The sequence below is a fragment of the Papio anubis genome, chromosome 8 (assembly GCF_008728515.1).
Source record: "Papio anubis isolate 15944 chromosome 8, Panubis1.0, whole genome shotgun sequence".
In the NCBI taxonomy this organism is placed as follows: domain Eukaryota; kingdom Metazoa; phylum Chordata; class Mammalia; order Primates; family Cercopithecidae; genus Papio; species Papio anubis.
This window is the reverse complement of record NC_044983.1, coordinates 87362310-87371190: the sequence shown is the minus strand read 5'-3', so window position 1 is coordinate 87371190 and position 8881 is coordinate 87362310. Positions and strand designations below refer to the sequence as shown.

The following is an 8881-nucleotide window of genomic DNA, read 5'->3' as shown; positions in this document are numbered from 1 at the left end:
TGAGGATCCCTCACCTTTTTAGACTGTATAGGGTAACTTCTGAAAATTTCCTATGGCATTTGTAAACTGTCAAGGGGCTGGTGGGAGTGTCTTTTAGCATGCTAATACATTATAATTAGCATATAATGAGCAGTGAAGATAGCCAGAGGTCACTTTCATTGCCATCTTGTTTTTGGTGGGTTCTGGCCAGCTTCTTTACTGCACCCTGTTTTATCAGCATGGTCTCTGTGACCTGTATCTTGTGGTGACCTCCTATCTCATCCTGTGACAACAAAAATACAGTATAAAAGATTAAAAAAAAATGTATACCTGTATAGGCCACTTACAATGAATGGAACTTTCAAGACTGGAAGTTGCTCTAGGTGAGTCACTTAGTGAGTGGTGAACGAAAGTGTAGGCCTAGCACATTACTGTACACTACTGTAGACTTTATAAAAACTGCATTTAGGCTATACTAAATTTATAAAATATGTTTCTTTCTTCAATAATAAATTAACCTTGGCTTACTGTAACTTTTACTTCATGAACTTTTTTTTTAACTTTTTGACTCTTTTCTAATAACACTTAGCTTAAAACATAAACACATTTTCAGCTGTAAAAAATATTTTATTTCTTCATAATCTAATTTTATAAGTTTTTTCCAATTTTTAATTTTTTTAACCTTTTTGTTAAAAACAACATAAAACACAAGTGCACACATTAACCTGGGTCTGCATAGAGTGAGAATCAACAAGATCACTGTCTTCCGCCTCCAATCTTGTCCCGCTGGAAGGTCTTCAGGAGCAATAACATGCATGGAGCTGTCATCTATGAATCTCCTATAACAATGCCTTCTACTGGAATATCTCCTGAAGGACCTGCCTGAGGCTGTTTTATAGTTAACTTTTCTTTTTTACTATGTAGGAGTGCACTCTAAAATAATGAATAAAAGCATAGTGTAGTAAATACATAAACCAATAGCATGGCCCTTTATTATCATCATCAAGTATTATGTATTATACATAATTGTATGTGCTATACTTTTACATGACTAGCATTGCAGTAGGTTTGTTTACATCAGCATCACCACAAACATGAGTAATGCATGGTACCACAACCTAAAAATGGCTATGATGTCACTAGGTGATAGAAATTTTTCAGCTCCGTTATGATCTTATGGGTCCACCTTGGTATATACGGTCTATCATGACCAAAAAGTTATGTGGCACATGATGGAATTGAGAAATTTACCATACTACAATAAACATATCTACAAAATTGAGATACATTTAAAACTTCATAATTATTTCTGCTTTTGAATCAATAAATTCAGATTCTCACCTGCTGGTTATAATCTCTCACTTTAAATAATTATTTAATATGCATGAATATCTTATTATATGCTCAATGCTTTTCAAGGCATAGGCATAGATTCAGTCCTTTTCTATATAAATAAGACCCACAAGATGAATAAGACAACATGACACGTGCCAGACTCTCACAAGTGAGCAATGATCAGGTTTATTTTAACACGACTTTGGTTTTGCTATTTTATGAAGTAATTTTTCCTGATTACAGAAGCGTGGCAAAAAAAGCTGGAAATAGTAAGAAATATAAAGAATGGAAAAGTAAATTACTCTTAATCACATCACCTAGGGCTAACTACTGCTAATATTTTGGCATATTATTTTTTGTATATTTTGTGCATATTAATAAATTTGTAACCATAATATATATGCAGTTTTATTCTGTTATTCATATTTAATTTTTAATTATATATGTAATTTGCTATTACCTTAATTAGTATTCATGAATAGAATTTTCCAAATGGCTTATAAACCAAAAGGCTCTTTCCGCCCCATTCTGTTTTTTCTAACTCACTCTACCTTAGAATCTTTCCACTCTTAATGCATATTATCTTATTACTTTCTAAAAAGATTGCATTAATTTAAAACCTTACTACTGGCCTATGAGAGTGCTTGCTTCAGTACCTCCTCACCAACAATGGGTATCATTACTTTCATAAATCTTGACAATTTGATATTTAGAGAATGGTATTTCAATATTCCTTTGTTACAGTTTTTAAAAAATTCCTTCTAAGAATTATCTATTCATTTTCTTTACCTACTTTTCTACTGGAGTGTAAAAGTGTGTCTTATCACTTCTTACATCATCTTTGTATATTGAGGACATTAAATTCTGATCAAATTAATTTTTGTAAATGTTCCCAATTTCACTTTTATTTATAATTTCTTTAACACATAACAGTTTAAATTTTTATTCAGGGAAATTCATTGGCCTTTGCTACTTTCATTTTTTCCATTGATTTTATGTACTGTAAGACAATCATTATTTATTTATATATACTCTTTTAAAAGTATTTTGTTTTGATTTTCAGAAGAATGATTAAACTATTTGCCCATCAAATATTCATAGTGTTTCAATTTTAGTATATGTGCTGTTTAAATCAGTATATAATCTAGTTTTTTTGTGGTTTGATTATAGTTTACATTTAACTCTGGTATACTGGAATTCATTATTATGTTGAGAATCCATATTGACATTTTTCACAAATAGCCAATTTTTCCAGTATAATTTGTTAAATAATTTATCTCCCCCTACAGGCTTCTGATTTTTTTGCTTAAATATTAAATTTTTGCATCTGTACATGAAAATACCTAATTTATGGCTGTCCTATTCCATCCACCTATCGGTAGATTCTACTTGATGACATAATATTGTTTTAGTCTTTGGTGCTTAATAAGTATGTTTTAATATCAGTTAAAGCAAATCCCTTTGAATTAGTCACTTTAAAAAATTCTGTGTTGTTCTTATCTATTGTTTGATGAACTTTAGAATCATTGTATCCAAAATCAGTGGCTAGGCGGGGCGCAGTGGCTCATGCCTGTAATCCCAGCCCTCTGGGAGGCTGAGGCAGGTGGATCACCTGAGGTCAGGAGTTCAAGGCGAACCTGGCCAACATGGTGAAACCTCGTCTCTATTAAAAAGCACAAAAATTAGCTGGTATGGTGGCACACACCTGTAGTCCCAGCTACTCAGGAGGCTGAGGCAGGAGAAAGGCTTGAACCCGGGAGGTGGATGTTGCAGTGAGTCAAGATCACACCACTGCACTCCAGCCTGGGCAACAAAGTGAGACTCCGTCTCAAAAACAAATAAATAAAAAATAAAAAAATAAAATAAAATGTGCCATATGTGCCATATGTCACTTAGCACAGTTCTTGGTACATAGTAAGTGCTCAATTAATGTAAGCCCTTAGTTATTCTTTTTCCTCTGTCTGGAATCTTTGCTACTCCATCTTTAATCTTCTTCATTAAATTAACACATGTTCATCTTCCAAAACACAGGTAAAATGTCCCTTCTAAAAACATCATAGATGTTCTTAATGGTATCTAAAATGGTGAATCCTTTCCAGAAGGTATTCAATTTACTTTGCCCAGATCCATCAGATGAATCACTATCTATGACAGCTCTAACCTTATAAAATGTATTTTTTAAATAATTAGATGTGAAAGTCAAAATGATTCCTTGATCCATGAGCTGCAGAATAGGTGCTGGATAGCAGGTATGAATATAACATCAGCCTCCTTGTACATCTCAAACAGAGCTCTTGGACGACCACATGCTTTGTCAATGAGTAGTAATATTTTGAAAGTACTTTTTTTTGTTTGTTTGTTTCTGAGCATTAGGTCTAAACAGTGGGCTAAAAATATCTAGTAGACTATGCTATAAACAGACGTACCATCATCCAGGCTTTGTTGTTCCATTTATAGAGCACAGGCAGAGTAGTTTAGCATCACTCTGAAAGACCCTAGGGTTTTCAGGATGGTAAACGAGCACTGGCTTCAACTTAAAGTCATCAACAACATCAGCCCCAGCTCTGTGTCCCAAAAGAACAGATCTCTCCCTGGGCCCTGCTCAGGCCAGGCCAGAAGAACAAGGGTGACTCAGGACACTCCATTTATTCACCCCCAAGTCTAACAAAACTAAAATCTCTGCACAGTGTTTTAAGAGGACCTTGACCTTGTTCCCACTCTATGCTCACTGAAGTTGGCTCACTTATGTTTCTGTAGCTTCTGCATCTGTTTTCTGAGACACTAAGAGGACTTCACGTGCCCATTTCCTTCACAGTCTCTCAGCATTTGTGATAATCTTAGGATGCAGAGGGAAAAAGCCAGCAAGACCCAGAAGCTTTTGCATAGATTTAAGAGAGGTGGGTTGCACAGCCAATCCAATGCTGGATCCTGTCAAGGTTGAGGGCAACAAGATTTTCCCCATGACTGTTGGGAAATGAATCATAGGAGCCCAGCTGCTCTACCAAAAGACCATCCCTGGGACACTTGCTGTGACCAGCCACAATGGTGTAAAAGGGCCGGTTGGCACAGCTGCCCAGGGCAAGGCAGATGGTTAAGTGACCCCCATGGTAGGCCTTGCAGAGGAGAGTAGTGAGGTGGACTATGGTGCGGCTGGCATGTGGCTCCTTGGAGCATCCCACTACCCACACCAACCAGCTCTATGACCTTGGCGGGGCAGAGGACTGACACAGAAAGCAGATGCAGGTGGACACTGGGCCATGCCACCTGGCTACCCAAGCTGGAAAATCTTGACTCTGGAAGCAGATAATCCACTCACCCCACAGACTTTTGTCTTTGTCTTTGATTTTCAGTTTCACTATGATGTTCATAGGTGTGTTTTTCATAATGTTTACCAGGCTTAGGTTTGTAGCACTTCTTGAATCTGTGTCTTGATGTCCTTTGTCAATTTTGGAAAGTTTTTAGTCATCATTTCTAAAAATATTGCTTCAATATTTTAATTTTTCAATATTTCAAAATATTGTTCTCTTTCTCTTTTCTTTTGGGAATTCCAGCTAAATGTATGTTAGATCTTTGAATTTGTGTTTGTATTATCTCTCCCTTTTACTCTACAGCTTCAGTATAGATATTTTTTTCTGTCCCATCTTCCAATTAATGAATTCTCTCTTCAGCTCACTTTAATTTGCTCTTAAACCCACTGTGTCAGTAACTACATCTCAGCTTCAAACCCAGCTAAATGGGTGTCTGTAAACCACATTTCTGCTTTGTCAGTTGGTTCTATATTAGAATTTGCCAAGAGGCAGCAATGAAGGGATACTGCAGTTTTGGGAAAAGGAGGAGGCATTTGCTTCTTCCTGTTTATTCCCTGTGGCTTTCTATAGAATTTCTTTCTCCTGGTAGTTCCTTTGAGCATTACCCCAGTGATGTTTCTCAAAGTGCTTTCTTGTAGCAGCAGCTAAAACCAGTTTATAGTTTTTCTATCTCTTGAAGAATTGACGTCAGTGACCTTAGATACCTCAGAATCTCAGAGATTTAAGTTCCATGCTCAGAGACACCACTAGAGCCAAATGGCCACTGCCTCCTCCTCCAAGTCAACAATAATTATATTTACTGTTTTCTCCCAAGCTTTTGAGGTATAGTTAACACATAAACATTGTACATATTTAATGGGTTTAATATGATGTTTCAATAGATGTATATATTGTTAGATGATTCCTTCAATCAAGCTAACTAACCTATACATCATCTCACGTATTTATGCACCCCCTTGTTTGTGTGTGTGTGTGAGAACAATTAAGACCTACTCACTTGGACAATTTCAAATAGTTATGCATCTGAGAATAACATTCTGAGAAATGCATCATTAGGTGATTTCATCATGGTGTGAACTTCTTAGAGTATACTTACACAAACCTAGATGATATAGCCTACTACACACCTAGGCTCTATGATATTATCTATGGCTCCAAGGCTGCAAACCTGTGTAGACACAAATTCAACCTAGGTTTTCTTGTTTTTGTTTTTGTTTGTTTGTTTGTTTGTTTGTTTTTCTCCTTACTTACTGATTAGTTTGCAATGCTATTTAACTGTTTTAGTTACAGAGGTTTATATCAAGTCTTGTCAGAAAGAAGTTAGAGAATTCCTATTCCTTATTCAAGTTTGATTACCTACAGCATGTCTGTGTAACTTGAATATGGTTAGAAATATCCCTCAGAGAAATTATGTTGACTTTGCAACTTATACTACTTTAGTAGAGACAGTATTTATTTATTTATTTATTTATTTATTTATTTATTTTTAATTTATTTTTATTTGTTTCGAGGTGTGATCTCACTCTGTTGCCCAGGCTGGAGTGCAGTGACAACATCTTGGCTCACTATCGCCTCAACCACCTGGGCTCAAGTGATCCTGCCACCTCAGCCTCCCTAGTAACTTCGACTACAGGCACACACAACCCTGCCAGGCAAATTTTTTTTTTTTTTTTTTTGTAGAGACGGGATTTTGCCACGTTGCCCAGGCTGGTCTCAAATGCTTGAGCTCAAGCCATACACCTGCTTCGACCACCCAAATTGTTGGGATTACAGGGATGAGCCACTGTACCCACTTTAGTGGAGACATTTTGAAAAGTGAGAGTTAATTTAGATATTTTGAAATGATCATATTAATATAAACTTGAGGTGAGTTTTCATAAGCAAATCTGGATCAACAAAATGACCTTAGGTGTTATAACCAAATATTCAAAAGAACGAGAAACATCAGGCTAGGATATATTTTACTCTTATTGAGTCATGAGCCATACAGTCTATGGATTTCGGAAGTATTTAAAAAGATATATAAGTCCATCAAGTTTATTTACTTATTTTTTTGAGATGGAGTCTCACTCTGTCACCCAGGCCGGAGTGCAGTGGTGTGACCTCTATTCACTGCAACCTCTGCCTCCTGGGTTCAAGCAATCCTCCCACCTCAGCCTCTAGAGTAGCTGGGACTACAGGCATGCACCACCACCCAGCTAATTTTTGTATTTTTAGTAGAGATGGGGTTTCAGCATGTTGGCCAGGCCTGTCTCAAACTCCTGACCTCAGGTGATCCACCTGCCTCAGCCTCCCAAAGTGCTGGGATTACAGGCATGAGCCACACCTGGCCAGGTATAAGATATTTAAAGTTAGCTGGAAAAGATGCTTCTGAAATTTTAGTGACCAAATTAATGAAATATCAAGTCAAGTAACCTAGTCTAAGTAGGTCAAGGTGGGGCTTTTTTGAATTAGTAAAGTAAGTTGGTGACATAAAAGGGTCATGGGCCACCGGGCCACTTTCTTTAAATCGTAGAGTAACTCCCATAGCAATGATAAATAGAGTTCAAGGTCACAATTGAGAATCCAATCAGTGTTCAAGCTGAAATCTCTGCTTGTTATGTGGCTTTAAGCATCTGAGATGGTCTCCCCTTAAATTGCTTGGGATGATAATGTTTTTTCCCTAGTTTGTTATCATCTTCAACCCTGGAAATTTTTCGAATTGGGTGTAGAAGTGTTTAAGAGACTTAAACGCATTGCTCATTCCCTCATTTCATCCAGAGGCCCTCTCTGATTCTAGATTCTGTAAAAGAGAGCCCCACCCACTCCATCATTGCTTATTCCCTCATTGTGCTTTAGTTTTGCTCTATAGCATCTCTCATTACCTACAATATGTTGCATATAATAGAATATATTTATTTCTGCTATTTGATTCTGTTTTTCCTTTGGAATGTAAGCTCCTCCAGGGTGTGGATTTTGTTTGTTGCTATATACCCAGAACATAAAGCAATGTGCCTGGCACACAGTAAGTTGTTATTACATGAATGAAAAATACTGAATAAAGGAGGCCTCTCTTTTCATGATTCCAAAGGAATCTGGTGAAGTTAAAATTGAGGAAGTAATTCCTTAGCACTACTTTGTTTTTGAAATGGCAGAACAGCACTTTCATTTTGAATAGTCTTTATTTTAGCAATCACCCTTTTTATTCTTACATCTTTTGGTTCTAAAGGACACAATAGAGATGGTCATTATGCACTTCTGTATTCTGATTATCCACCAAAAAAGTTAAACAAACATACTTAGAATCTTGCAATGTTGCAGGTTCTTTGCAAGATGTTTTAGATTTGGAGATTCAGGACACATCCTTGTCTTCGAGAGGCTTCTAGTATTGTTGGGAGGCAGCAAGAAAACAATTCTTATAATATGCACACTAATACTGTAATGAGACATTTGCACAGGGTGCAAGGGGAGCCCAGAATTAGGGCATGCAACCCAGAATGAGAGAGTCTATGAAGATTTCCTAGAACAGATGGTGCTTAAACTCAGCATTGACTGAAAACATTATAATAACAAAAATAATACTGTCATCATTCCTTGAGTACTTAGTATACTAACAATCAACTGACAACCTTAATGTCATTTTTCCTGACAAGAACCCTTGTGTGGTAAATAATATTGAGAGGTGAAGCTGGCTGGGCTTCTGGGTCAGGTGGGGACTTGGAGAACTTTTCTGGTTAGTTAAAGGTTTGTAAACACACCAATCAGCACTCTGTAAAAATGCGCCAATCAGTGCTTTGTGTCTAGCTAAAGGTTTGTAAACGCACCAATCAGCACTCTGTAAAAATGGACCAATCAGCACTCTGTAAAATGGACCAATCTGCAGGATGTGGGCAGGGCCAAATAAGGGAATAAAAGCTGGCCACCTGAGCCAGCAGTGGTAACCCACTCGGGTCCCATTGTATGCTGTGGAAGCTTTGTTCGTTTGCTCTTCACAATAAATCTTGCTTCTGCTCACTCTTTGGGTCTGCACTACCTTTATGAGCTGTAACACTTGCCATGAAGGTCTGCAGCTTCACTCCTGAAGTCAGAGAGACCACGAACTCTCCAGAAGGAATGAACAACTCCAGACGCGCCACCTTTAAGAGCTGTAACACTCACTGCAAAGGTCTGCGGCTTCACTCCTGAAGTCAGCAAGACCACAAACCCACTAGGAGGAACGAACAACTCCAGACGTGCCACCTTTAAGAGCTGTAACACTCACTGCAAAGGTCTGCGGCTTC

The 8881-nt window shown here is 37.4% G+C and overlaps 1 pseudogene; it reads right to left on the bottom strand.

Moving 5' to 3' along the window:
- Positions 1-3116: 3116 nt before the first annotated feature.
- The window catches only part of LOC101012628, a 43781-nt pseudogene continuing 38016 nt past the window's right edge, over positions 3117-8881 (bottom strand).